This window comes from Pinus tabuliformis, chromosome 3_2 (genome assembly GCF_031772625.1).
Source record: "Pinus tabuliformis cultivar Carrire ecotype Pingquan chromosome 3_2, CPIR1, whole genome shotgun sequence".
Lineage (NCBI taxonomy): Eukaryota > Viridiplantae > Streptophyta > Pinopsida > Pinales > Pinaceae > Pinus > Pinus tabuliformis.
This window is the reverse complement of record NC_142302.1, coordinates 75,681,484-75,695,978: the sequence shown is the minus strand read 5'-3', so window position 1 is coordinate 75,695,978 and position 14,495 is coordinate 75,681,484. Positions and strand designations below refer to the sequence as shown.

Here is a 14,495-nt window from a genome sequence, read left to right as displayed (position 1 = left end):
GACATAATGATAGTTTTTCCTTTGTATTTGGTAGGTATTTGAAACTCTTAATACCTTAAAGAGGACCAAGAATAAAGATGTGGCTGGTGCTTTAAACATGTCTTTCAAGCAGATTCGTTAAGAAGATTTTCTGCTTCAGGAATCATCACATGGGTATTATCTACGATATAATAATAATTTCTTCCATTCAAAATATTATAAATAAGGAAGATACTGTAAGCCTATCTTGTTTAACATAATTGTTTTTCCTTCTTTATACCAATTCTCTAACCATTGATGAATTCATTTTTAGTGTATCAAGAGGTTTGTGATTTGTACATGGAGATGTCATTCTGGACATGTACAATTCTGACATGGAAAGGGTAATATTCTCAGGTAAGAGTAGCAAATTTGTTGAAGGAATAAATTGTTACATTCCTTGCAATTCAAATAGCCATGAACTTATGTTATATTGAATATATTGTAACTCTATCTTGCTTATCATATCTATTTTTCATTTTAATTCTAGTTCTCTGACTGTTCATGAATTCATTTAGTTTATTGATAGGTTTTTACAGAGGGTCATATTAAACAACCAAAAGCATGTTCATGTATTAGGTATAGTAGTGAAGGATTGCATTGAAGAATTTGACCATTTTCTCTTTCTAGTTGAGTAAAGGACTACTTCTTAGGTAAGAAGAGTGAATTTGAGGTTATGAAAACTATTTAGTGTTGGATAAATTCTTCAGCCAACCCTAGTTTATGGCTCTGTCTTCATATATTGAACTTACAATGTTACACTTCCATTTTAGTTTCATGTTTTGTTTTTGGGTTTTTTGTCTTTTAATGTTTGTAATGGATAGATTTTGATATTTGAGCAAACGACCCAGGTTGGGATTGAGAATTGGACAAGATACAAATCCTCCCTTGTCTCTGAATGGGTTTATCTTGGAGTCAAATTGATTGAGATCCACTGCTGTATCTATCTCTGCAAGGGTTCTGCCTTTATGTCAGCTAGATAATTTTTATTTTAAGAAATATTTCTTATAGAAAAGCTAATGCCCTAGGATATATCTAAGCCATCAATCACTTCGGACTTGCAACTAGCCTCAATCATGGAACACTGGTCTCCGCCTTAATTCAAGCCCACGCTATGAGTTCCTCACTGCTTGCCCCAAAACCTCCCTCCTGTGGGATTTTAGGATGTTACCTAGATAATTAAAAATTGACAATTGTTGATTTTAACATTTGTATTTTATTTTTAACTTTCATATCCTTATTTACAGTCTGTGGAGTGAACTTTGGATGCCCCTGAGCTTGTGGATGATTATTACTTGAATCTATTGGACTGGAGTGGCAATAACGTTTTATCGATAGCCCTTAGTAATATGGTGTATTTATGGGATGCCTCCAAGAGCACAACTTCTGAGCTCCTGACAATCGATGATGATGTTGGTCAAATAACCAGTGTTAAATGGGCACCTGATGGAAGACATATTGGTATTGGCTTGACTAATTTTATTATACAGCTATGGAATTTTTCATCTAATAGATAGGTAGATTAAATTATTTTTTGTTATGATATTTTCAGTTTCATTATTTGTTTTCAGATGCAATCTCATTCTCTTGGTAATGTTTTTCAATGAACACAGGTGAGGGCCTTGAAAGGTCACCAATCCCGTGTAGGTGCGCTTGATTGGAATGGTCATATTATTACAAATGGTGGTCTTGATGGTTTAATATTGAATCATGATGTTCGCATCCGTGATTCAATTATTCAAACATACAGAGGACATGTGGAAGAAGTGTGTGGTTTGAAATGGTCTATGTCTGGCCAACAGCTTGCAAGTGGGGGGAATGATAATTTACTTCATGTATGGGACAAGAGCATGTCATCCTCTAATGGTGCAGCTCAATATCTTCATCGGCTTGATGAGCATTGTGCTGCTATAAAAGCCTTGGCATGGTGCGCTTTCCAGAGTAATCATTTGGCATCTGGTGGAGTTAGTGCTAACAGTTGCATTAAGTTTTGGAATACTCATACATGAGCTTTCCTAAATACCATTGACGCTCACTCTCAAGTTTTCTCATTATTATGGAATAAGAATGAGCGTGAGCGATTGATTTCACATGGATTTAGCCACAACGAACTAACCTTGTGGAAATATCCATCTATGGTTAAGATAGAAGATCTTACTGGTCACACATCTAGAGTACTACATCTGGCAGAGGTATTCATTCTATTGATCTATCACTAAATGGGTTTGTGTTGACAATATTTCCTTTGTTTTGTCTTTTTGGAGTCTAGATGGGTACATTGTTGCATCGGCTGCACGAGATGAGACTCTTAGGTTTTGGCAAGTCTTTGGATCTCCTGATACCTTAAAGAGGAGCATGAGTAAAGATGCAGTTGGCACTTTTAACATGTAACTCATGCATATCCATTAAGAAGATTTTCCTCCTTTAGGAATGAGCACAAGGGTATTATCTACTCACATGGATTTAGCCAGAACTAGCTGACCTTATGGAAATATCCATATATGGTTAAGATAAGAGAGCTTTACAGGTCACATGTCTAGAGTGCTATATCTGGCAGAGGTATTCATTCTATTGATCTATCGGTAAATGGATTTTGTGTTGAAAGTCTTTGTTTTTGTGCTGATAGTCTTTCCTTTGTTTGTTTGTTGACACAATCGACAGTTTTTCCTTTGTATTTGGTAAGTCTTTGGAGATCTGGGTACCTTAAAGAGGACCAAGAGTAAAGATGCAGTTGGTGCTTTAAACATTTATTTCAAGCAAATTTGTTAAACATATTTTCGGCTTTAGGAATAAGCACATGGGTATTATCTGTGGTACAATAATAATTTCTTGCATTCAAAATATTATAAATAAAGAAGATACTATAAGCTTATCTTGTTTAACATAACTGTTTTTCCTTCTTTATACCAGTTCTCTAGCCATTCATGAATTCATTTTAAGTGTATCAAGAGGTTTGAGATTTGTACATGGAGATGTCGTTCTGGACATGTACAAGTTTGACATGGAAAGGGTAATCTTCTCATTTAAGAGTAGCGAATATACTCTGTAACATAGTGATTTGGTTGTAGCAATAAATTGCTACATTCCTTGCAATTCAAATAGGCATGGACTTATGTCATATTAAATATATTGTAAGTCTATCTTGCTTATCATATCTATTTTTCCTTTTTGTTCTAGTTCTATGACCATTCATGAATTCATTTAGTTTATTTAAAGGTTTTTACAGAGGGGCATATTAAATAACCAAAAGCATGTTCATGTATTAGGTATAGTAGTGAAGGATTGCATTGAATAATTTGACCATTTTTTCTTTTCAGTTGAGTAAAGGACTACTTCTCAGGTAAGAAGAGTGAATGTGATGTTCTGAAAATTGTTTAGTGTTGGCTAAGAAACTATTACTGCATATATCTATTTCCATAGGATCTTTATTTGGCTCTAACTGGAACAGATAGCCTAGCTTGTATACATGGGTATGTTGAACATGTCTTTTGGAAATTTAAATCTCGGTGAGGGATAGAAAAAACCTGAGTATAAATTATTTTTCACCCTACTCAAATAGCCAACAATTGAGGCTGTTCAAAACTTTCTCCTGTTCTTTTGGTGAGCTTCCAAATCATTATGAGAGTCATTTTTCTCTTTGTTGTCTCTATAATTGCTATTTATTCATCTTTTCTCTCTTTTCCCAAAAGAAAACCATGAAATTTCTAAGTACCCACAAGTTGTTCTAGAAGGTCCTTGTCCCAGCTTATCTTTAAAAACTTTGATCAAAAGATAGATATTATGATCCACAAAAGGGCCATTTTAATCTTTCTCTCGCAGTAAAGAAATGTGTAAGTCATTATAAGAAATCTTTGGGTATTTAGTGCTCTCTTTTCATTTAGCATTGATTGGGATTGAAGATTATGATTGTGTACTTTGTTGCTTAATGTTCATTTGTTTATGGGACAAGAGATCCACTTTGATACATAGATTTGACTACCAAAATGTTAAAGTATTACACACACACACACACACACACATATATATTTTAAAGTTTTATCATATTCTATTTTTTTAATTTACTTTTCTCGATAAGAGAAAAATAATGCTCTTAACAATTAAACCCAATCAATAACCTAACACCATACATATTTATACCATTTATGGTGAGTAAATGATCATTACTAATAGTATAAAGAAACATTACAAGTACCACTAAAAGGAACATTATCAAATGGAGATGAAATTATGAGGTTGTGCAATGTTATCCCAATGACAACGAGTCTACTCGCCATGGCTGTGTGAATGGCAATTGCCTATGAGAACTTTCTTCAGGGTTTGAAACTTACCTTGTATTTTCACTAGTATTCATGGCATTTTTTGGCTTTCAATGGGAACAAACGATGCTACCAACCAAAAATAGAGATGGTATCATCATTAAAAATTATGTTTATATTAAAGAGTAGATTGATTTTGTTTTTGAGCCATTTTTATATTAAGAGTTTAATAAGTTTGTAGAATTTTAATTTTATTTCAATTATTAATTATTATAAATATGGTAGGGTTTTTTATTAAAAAAAAGTAAAATGACTCTACTATTGCATTTGCAGGTGCTCTTGGGAATCAGGCAAGGAAAGGCAAGTGATAATTAAGAATTACTAAGAGTGCACACATTTATATTTCATGTATGCACTACATTTATTTTATTTTATTTTAGTAAGTATATCTCTTGGAAATGGTTGAGAAATGGTATAAAACTTGCCTTATAGGAATTTATTATTTTATTCTTTACAGGAAGAAGGATGGGTGGTTTGTTGTGCCTTCAAGAAACGATTAACTACCCAGAAAAAAGCTAATGACAGAGACTTCTCTGCAGCTTCATCTTGCTATGAAGTCAATCATAATAGTTCATTACCTGAATTAGATTCACTGGATATGAAGCTTCCTCAAGAAATATGGTGCAGGGTAACACCCACACATACCCATAGTATGCATTCAACAATGCATCCACAACTGTCCCAGGTATTTCACTCTACAATGGAGTTAAATATTCAGACCATAAATGGTCAAGGCCCCTTTATAAGCCATTCATTTGTATCATAACCAATCACCCAGCGCGAACCTTCCTCTAGGGATTATATGAACCCTCGAGCTTTGTATAAGACTTTGACCAAAGTCTTTCCTCCAAATCCTTCTATCAGAATTAGAACTCTTCACAACCTTCAATCGACAGTTTTTATTCCTTTCATAATCCTTACAAAAAGGATTATCACACATTACACCTTTTCCTCCATTTTACTAAGGGTGTTGGATGATCCTGCATCAGACTCCCAAGGCACAAAAATTTATGACCTCTTGGTCATATGCTTCTCCTTATCCTTAGCAATTCTACCCACTACACTTCTTCAGTGGAACTACTCTTATGATCTTTGTGAGCTACAACCAACCTCTATAGTAATAGTCTTCATCTTCCTCCGTTACGCGATACCTCACCAAGCACTCCTCACTCGGTATTTTGGCATCGTTCGGGTTCTCTCCTTTGGAACCATATGAGCACACCTTCCTATAGGTTGCTGCAATCTTCTCACCTTCGGCTGTCATTCTCTGTGCAACAGTAAGACCATAACTCTCCATTCTTTATCAACTATACCTCAAGCTCCTCTGCTTGCACTCCTTCTTCCTTCTCTTGGGAATTTCTTTAAGAAGGAGAAAAGGTGTTGCTCAAGGAGAGGTCCCAAGATTGAAACCTAGCTCTGATACCAAATGATGGTGGGAATAGGAATTTTTGGGGTAACTCAAAATCCCTTTCATTTACAAATCATCGATCTTGAGGCCTGTGGGTTATGGGTCCACAAAGCCTATCAGAAGCATTCACAAGGCTTTAAGCCTTTATGATCATGGACCATTTAACATTATTGGAGCCTGAGAACTATCGACACTATTTATATCGCATTGATGCGTTAACGCATCAAAATACGTTATCGGCCCCTTTGGAAACATATAAACCCCAGTGCACTATCAGCAGCTTTAAACTATCAGGAGAATTCCATATAGGCATCAAGCCTTAAAACCCCGCAAACCATTTAACTCTAGGAACACAAGAAACAAACAAAAAACCCGCACCGGAACACCTACCAGACTTCAAAAGTTATAAAGTCTCGTCTATAAATTGTCGACTTCGCACCTCCAATTGTTCAGACCTTCGATCAGCCGACCTTCATTCACCGATCAAACTTATCGGTGACATCACTATCGCTATATTGCAATCACTCATTCCATGGCCGTGATAATTCAACTTTGCCGAAATGCAACTAGCGATCCCATCGGGACCGTCAATCTCCCTTTCGATCTGACGGTTGCGATTCAATCCTCGTATCGCAATCGCTATATTTAAAAGCCGCTATAATCTCATTCCAATGGGTTTTTTCGATGTGATATTTGGTCTGGCTGTATTCCATGCGAATAGATCCGTACCATTGATCATATTGATCCAACAGTCGCTATGCATTCTCGCTGCTTCCTCCTTAACTTAGTCTCGATTACCTTTTGATGGATTTCTGTGCTTAAACACAGTTCTCTACCATACTCCATTTATGTGCACGATATTCATAACATCGTTGGATCACCATCGATCCTACAGTGATCGATGGATGATCAATACTTACAAACAAGATTTAAAGTCTCCACGCATATACACAGAATTGAAAAGGGGTATCATACACAAGCACACAGAAGTTAAACATAGAACACATATCTATTCTTTATACACAACATAATTACATTCTAAGGCATCTCAGCCTTAGTAACAGGTTCTCCTTCAGCTACATTGTAAACACTCTATTCTCACAATCTTCTATCTATTACTCTCTCTCTTACACGCAGAATCTTCTTCTGCTCCGATACCAACTAATGGTGCAGAGTAACACCCACACATACCCACAATATGCATTCAATAATGCATCCAAAACTATCCCAGGTATTTAACTCTACAATGGAGTTAAATCTTTAGACCATAAATGGTCAGAGCCTCTTTATAAGCTATTTCTTTGTATCGGAACCAATCACCCCGCTTGAACCTTCCTCTCAAGATTATATGAACCCTCAAGCTTTGTATAAGACTTCGACCAAAGTCTTTCCTCCAAATCCTTCTATCGGAATTAGAACTCTTCAAAACCTTCAATCGATGCTTTTTATTACTTTTGTAATCCTTACACAAAGGATTATCACACAATATGCCTTTTCCTCCTTTTTACTAAGGGTGCTGGATGCTCTTGCATCAAACTTGATCACCACCAATTTGCATACCTATTGCAGCAATTCTCGGGTTGCAAACAGAAGATGGAGCCAACTCGAATTACGAAAGAGAGTAGTGGAGAAGATAATTATGTAGGTCACCAATAGATTGAGAATTGACCTATATCATGTTGTCAGGACCTGTGTCAATTTTCCGTCTTTTTTAAAACCTTCATGAAGACAGAATTGTCAATCAATTGTAGATTCAAATGCATATACATTATTACAATTCTTTGTTATAAAGGAAGCTAATTCCAATTATGCAAGGGTCTTGAAATTGTGGTTTAACAACTGGATATGAATTTAATTTTCACCATTTAATGTGATTGAAGCTTTAAATTTATATGTTATAGAGTAAACCCTCTTGCAGGATGGAGAAATCTAGAACATTTTTCTTTTGCTTCATAATGTGTCTTAAAATGAAGTTCCAACTAAGGATCCTGCATGTTCAAATGATGTGAATGTATTTTCAGAAAATATAAGTGTGTTGCCTTATTATTTTCAATGTTTCTTTTGAGAATTGTTTTTTAATTTAGATTTAAAATGACTTTGTTGTTAGCTTTAGAAATAATGGATTTATTTATCTTTTATTCTGTTGGTATCCATAAACAACAGAGATTTAAGGTAATTAAAATCACTATTTGGGAACTTTGAATGTTGAAACCACCTTAAAAGAACAATTAAAATGATTTTATTTATTTATTTTTAAATAATTTTTTATGTTATCTCTAGAGAGACAATAGCTTGAATTATGGACATATAGTCTCTATAGAGACAATATGTTTTTAATCTGAAAAGAAAAAAATGTAATTGTCTCTAAAGAGACAAAAATTAAAGTGTCTCTACAAAGACAAATGAAATGGCCTCTAGAGAGACAAATGAAATTGTCTCTTAATAGACAATAATTCTTGTCTTTATAGAGACAATAATAATATGTGTTCTATATTGTTTTTAAGACAGTAATTTTGAGACATTAAATTTTGAGACATTAAATTTTGAGACACCTGCTTAAAGACAATATTTAAGACAATACACAAGTTTCTTTTTGTCTTAAGTTAAGACAATTGACCCAAATATTGCCTTAAAACACCCCTGTCAGGCGGAAAGAGTCGATTGTGCGGACACAACCAACCTCCCTAGGAGCCTAAGACTCTCTAGTGACAAACAAGACAAACAAGAGCAATCCTTCTCTAAACATGCATTTACTATACGGGAAATCAAGTGTTTAGATCCTACCTGTAATCCAACGCTGTTGTAGCAGTCCAGCTCCGCTGATCCGGATGAGCTCCTCCTTCACTTTGAAACCTGCATACACTAACAATCAAACGATTAAATAACACTTGATAATCTCATAGAATAAAACATATTTAACACATAGACCAAGGAGTACATGAAACAAATCATAAATAACAAGTTATTGAGAAGAATGGACTCATTTGCATTAATAGGTAACAAAAGGAACAAATAAAACCTGAGCCTTGGTGTTGTGCAAGTCCCTCCCAGGGTCCATCAAGAGTTCTCCTTTACTTTGACAAAGCTCACCCACTTCCAAATAGAACAAGCAAAGATGGCAATCTCTCCTCACAAGCTTTTAAATGGGAGTCCTAATTCCTGCAGCATTTACCCTTAGAAATGTATAGCTTTCAACCTCCTCTCCTTCTGGCCCAATGCCTGTATTTATAGTGCTCAAGAGGAAGTTAATCAGGTCCACCATCAATGGGATAATCCCCTCTTTGGATGGGATAGCTCCCTTATTGATGGGATAAGTTCCTCTTTGGTAGGAGTGCATGAACCATCTGGAGGCGCTCAATACACGTCGAACAACCTTCTAGAATGCTCTAGAAATGACCACAAGTGACTTTTTAAAGATGAAACTTGCGCATTTTAACCTTTACAGGGGGACGCACCTGCTCCTTTACATACAGAGCGTCCAAAGACGCAGCTTTTGTGAACATTGGGTGCGTCCCCGCAGGTAAGGTTGAGAGAACCTGCGTCCCCAGAGATAAATACATTTATAAAAGACTTTCTCTCTTTTTGGAGTTTGACATGGAGAGCAGAGGCATAAGACTTGCCTAAGAGGATAGCATGACTGTTGATTGAGCCATACTAACTGTAAATAGTCATGGTGACATTTTTTAGTGTAACAGATTGCCCCCTAAAGTGCGAAGCCTGAAATAGATTAGGGTTTTGTATTATCTAGGAAGGGTGAAGCGCTTTATCATTTCAAGGATTATCTCGTGGAGAGCCTGGTCAGAACCTGCAATTTTCAACACAAAATACATGTATAAGATTATATCATCACTGAGGTAGGCATTCCCATACTCAGATTAAAACTTTAACTAACAGACTAACTACTCTGATACAGGAATGATCTTGCAGTACATCATAATCATAGACTTTTGTAGACACAGTATGGGCGCAGCCATCTGTTTATGATTAGTCTACTTAGATAATGAATACAAAACTCCTCGCAGCCTGGATGGTGGAAACTAGATCCAGGGTCTTCATTTCTACTCCTCGAATTGGTACGATTCTAGCCATGCGAATAAATGAGTTGATGTCGAACATGGTAGAAACCACTTGATTACCAGTCGATGATGTAAACTGTTAACAAGTGTGAGAGAGACCACCAGTAATGTCAATGGTTCTCAAAGTACCCAGTACAATCCATGAGATGTGAATGAATGAGTTGATGTCGAACATTTCACGGAATCCTTTGATCGAAAGTCAATGATGTAAACTGACGTCAAAGGCGAGAAACCTGCCATTGATGCATGCAGACTTCAAGGTACTGACGATTTCTAAGTCATCTCTCTAGATAATGTGTTGATGTCGATAGAAAGCGACCCGTTGCAGGCAAGCCTGCAACACGAAATCATTGTTCAAGTTGAAGAAATGTTGCTGTAAGGACTGACTCAGGGATGGTCAAATGGATGACAAGTATTTTGCAGATGAAAGTTTTGCTTGCAGACCTCTTGAACACATAACGACACGACAGATGGCTTGGTGATGAATAACTCAAAGTTAATCCCTGGAACCCGGTTAAAGACTTTCAAAGTGGTTTGATCAACTGTGAGGTAAAGGATTTCCCAACCCAGGTGAATGAAAAGTGTCGTGTTCAAGAGTGGTAATAAAGTTTCTTCTGAGACAAAAGATAACAAATAGGTTCATTCTTCTCTCTTTTCCCCCACCATTTCTGGCAAGTACCTCTTTATTTTTAACAAGCTTGAGGAGGATAACATATGCTTGATTATAAGCTCATCCTTCGGATGAGTCCAACCTAGTTTTGATTCGAACCCTAGGAAGGAGTGGTTCGTTCCTGTTTGTAATTGAACAGGTCCTTTACTGTGAAATGTTTAACGAGTCCAGTATAGGAGAAACTTAGCGTTTTTCAATTTTAGAGAGTCTGAAAAACTTAAGAAGACTCCAAGTTGAACTTTTTCGTAGATTTGTGTCCCTCAAGCCCGAAAAAGTATAAAATAATACCTGGGGGAACCGCTTGATCTTGCGACCAAGGAGTACTTTCATAATTAGTGCCACTGACCTGAAAAGTAAAAAGCGATCAAGGACACGTCGTTTTATTTCCGTATCGAGTTTGAAACGACAAAAACCCGGCAATCTTTTCCTGATTTTACGGTCAGAAAAGAGCTATAAGGGGACCGTCTTTTAATTCCGTTTTAACGAGTGTAAAAGAAACGCTCGGCAATCTTTTCATTTTTTAGGAGTCAGAAAAGGGCTTAAAAGATGACTCTGATATTTTGGTTCGTGAAAAATGACAATTTTCCCTCTAAGTCCCTTTGTCCTGCACAAAAACAACACATTACTCATACCTGTTTAAGATAGGCAAAAATACATCGAAAAACATCCTTCCATGGTGAAAAATGAACAAATTCATCCAAAAAAACTATAAAAAGACTTTTTACCATGTCATTTTTACCATTTTACTGTTGAGGTTGAAAAAAGGGCTTTTGGCAAGAAACTTCCCGTGGTCGCTGCGGAAAATCCGACCGTCAGAATCGAACGCCGTCTCTTCCAGGTATTTTACAACATCCTACTCTTCAATTTCATCCGATTAAAATTGTATTTTAGGTTTTAGTTTTGTTTTTTGGGGGGTTTAGGTTTCAAAATGCGCTCTGCGGTGGACGCAGGTGCCCTTCGGGTGACCTGCGTCCCCCGACTTTTTCCTATACAGGAAAATGGTCGGGGGACGCAGCCCACCTTCAGGCCAGCTGCGTCCCGACGCCCTGTGTTCTAAACGCGGGGTGCGTCCTCCGTGGAATGCGGAATTTGAAACCCCAATCCTCACAAACAACCATTCAAATTTCCCCAAATTAATTCTAATCATTGTTTCTTGGTGTGTAGGGCACTCACCATGTTGGATTGGAGAGAAAGAGAGCACGAGGACGTTGATTTAGCCGCAATTGAACATCAACCTTCCATTGATGCCCTAAAAGCATGTGGGTTATATAAATACTGGGCCATACCTGGCATGAGGGCTCAGGTAAGATTCTTAGAATGGCTGGTTGAGAGATGGAACGTTCAAGAACAATGCTTTTACATCAGAGGGCACCAGCTCGAGATAGAGCCCTCTGATATATACTTTCTCACTGGCTTGCCGAATAGAGGTGAGCAACTCAATCTAGCCGGGACTAGGCCGGGTGGCCAATCCCTTGCTAGTCTCCGGGCAGATTGGTGCACACCCAATGCCCACCATGCGAAAGGCGTGGAAATCAAACACATCTCTCTGCGTGAACTCAAAGTTATAGCTTTCACGGTTACCAGAATTTGTGGCGCAGCCGCTTTACATATTGCTTCCGGGTCCCAAATGCGGATGGCGATTGACTGTTACCAAGGCACCATTTTCAACTGGTGTGATGCTGTGTCGGCTAATATGAAGAGCCAACTGACTAGGGCAAAGAACGGACGACTGAAGACCTTTGGATATGGGCCTTTAGTCGTGAGCTTTGCCTTAGAGAGAGTTCCGATGCTGATCCCTCAGCAACTCACTGTTGATATCTTGGGTCCTCGGGAGCCAAAGCTGATACGATGGGTTACGGTGATGGCCCGGCATCCTGACGAGGGCGCGGCGGTTGTTCGATTCTCTGATAGTTATTTTCACTGGTTAGAGGACCAGGTTTTTTCGATCCAGGACTTTCCGTATGCCGGAGTAGATTTTCGACATGATCCGGACATGGTTCTTCCACAGGGAGAACAATGGGATGACAGAGGTACTTTATTTTTCACAAGTTTTCAAATTATGTATTTTTTTTTGTTTTTTATATATATCGTCTCAAAACTGACAGTAAAAATTTTAAAATGCAGATGTTGGTCCACAGCGCCCAGCCAACCTCCGGCCTTTTGAGAGGAGACATCCAGTTGCACCGGTACCGGCCCCACAGGACGCGGCTGCAGAGTCACTAGCTGAGTTGGAGCAGGATCTAGAGCGTCTGACGGCGGATATGCCTGAGACTACCATAGATGATATTCCTATCAGACTTCAGCGCTATGTAGTCGCAGTCCCTGGACCGTTTAGGAGGTTTTTGTGTAAGGTAGCCCGTGCAGTGGTGTCGTATAGGGAGCACCACCAGTGATTGACTAGTCACTTTTGTAGACACATATGACATTTTTGGCTTTTTGTACTTATCATTTTGCCGATCATAAGGTGTTTTTCAACCTATGATCGAAGACGATGTATATTTTTTGACACACTCCTATCTATATATATCACTATTACCGGCTTATCTTGTTTAACATATGTGATGAAATGTTTTTAAATTTACTTGCATGATTATCGTAAATGTCTGTCCAACATTCGAGAAGCAATTGCATCTGCTAATGTATTTAAAGACCTTGGAATATGCTGATATTCAATGTAATCAAATTCACGTTCCAAGAGACGCACTCTCAAAAACAACCTTAATAACACAGGATTTCTAATGGCATAAACTCTATTAAGCTGTAATACAACAAGTTCAGAATCTAACCTCACTATCAAACGTCGAATTCCAAATGAAATAGATTCGGATAATAATTCAACCACTGCACTGTATTCTGCAATGTTGTTCGTTGTTTGACCGAGGCTTACCCCATGCATAGAAACTAACTCGTCAGAGGGCGAATAGATAACCCAAGCTGCGGAAGAGATATTCCGTGTACTACGACAAGCACCATCAGCAAATCCAATGTATGTTTGGAGAGGCGTCGACATCTGCAATATCAAGAGTAAAACCAAGATAAGCCAGAATAACGACGAAAAACACACTCTCTAAGCTAAGCACACTGACTAACTAACAAACATACTAGCTAGAAAGAAAACCTAACCTAACTAAAAATTCTCCATACCCACCATTTAAGCATAATACCTCTTTAGGTAAAGTCCATTTCTGGGTTTACCCAAAGAGTCCCCATCAAAATCAACCAGCTCATAAGCCCCTTTTGCTAGCTTTCGCTTTACAATGTAGGGTCCATGCCACATAGGAACGAATTTTCCAGCACCTAGCTTATCGTTAGCTTGATCATATAATAGCACTAGGTCTCCCTCCGAAAAACTTCGAGGGGTCACATTTCTATCATACTGAGCTTTCATTCGCTTCGCGTGAGTCTCGATTGCCAATGTAGCGTCACGTCGAGTCTCATCTAATTTAGCTAAGTACAATAAACGTTTCTCCTCTTCGGAAGTAGCTGGAAGTAATTCGACAGCCATTTGAAGTGATGGGATTTCGCATTCAATGGGTAACACAGCTTCCAAGCCATAAACTAGCTGGAAAGGAGTGAACCCTGTTGAATTTTTCACTGAGGTTCGGTATGCCCATAGCGCTGAAAATAACATGTTGTGCCAATTCGACCGATGAATACCAATGGTTCGTCGGATCATGATAACCAGAACTTTGTTGATAGACTCAACCAAACCGTTGGCTTGCGGATAATAAGGAGTAGAGCTATCGTGGCGCAAACCAAGCTGGCTTGTAAGCTCAGTCATCATGATGTTTCGAAAATGGCTCCCATGGTCAGTAATGATTGCTTGTGGGACACCAAACCTAGTTATAATATGATTGAATACGAAAACTGCAGCTGTTTTGCCGCTTGCGTCGAATGTAGGCATCGCCTCGGCCCATTTAGTAAAATAATCAACCGCGAGGATGATATACGCATGCCCCCCGGCCGAGTGAGGGTTACAAGTAATAAAGTCGATACCCCATTTGGCG

At 38.0% G+C, this 14,495-nt stretch overlaps 1 pseudogene; it reads left to right on the top strand.

The window, feature by feature from the left end:
- The first annotated feature begins 338 nt into the window (after positions 1-338).
- On the top strand, positions 339-2,409 carry LOC149179921 (cell division cycle 20.2, cofactor of APC complex-like; annotated as a pseudogene).
- Positions 2,410-14,495: the final 12,086 nt, after the last annotated feature.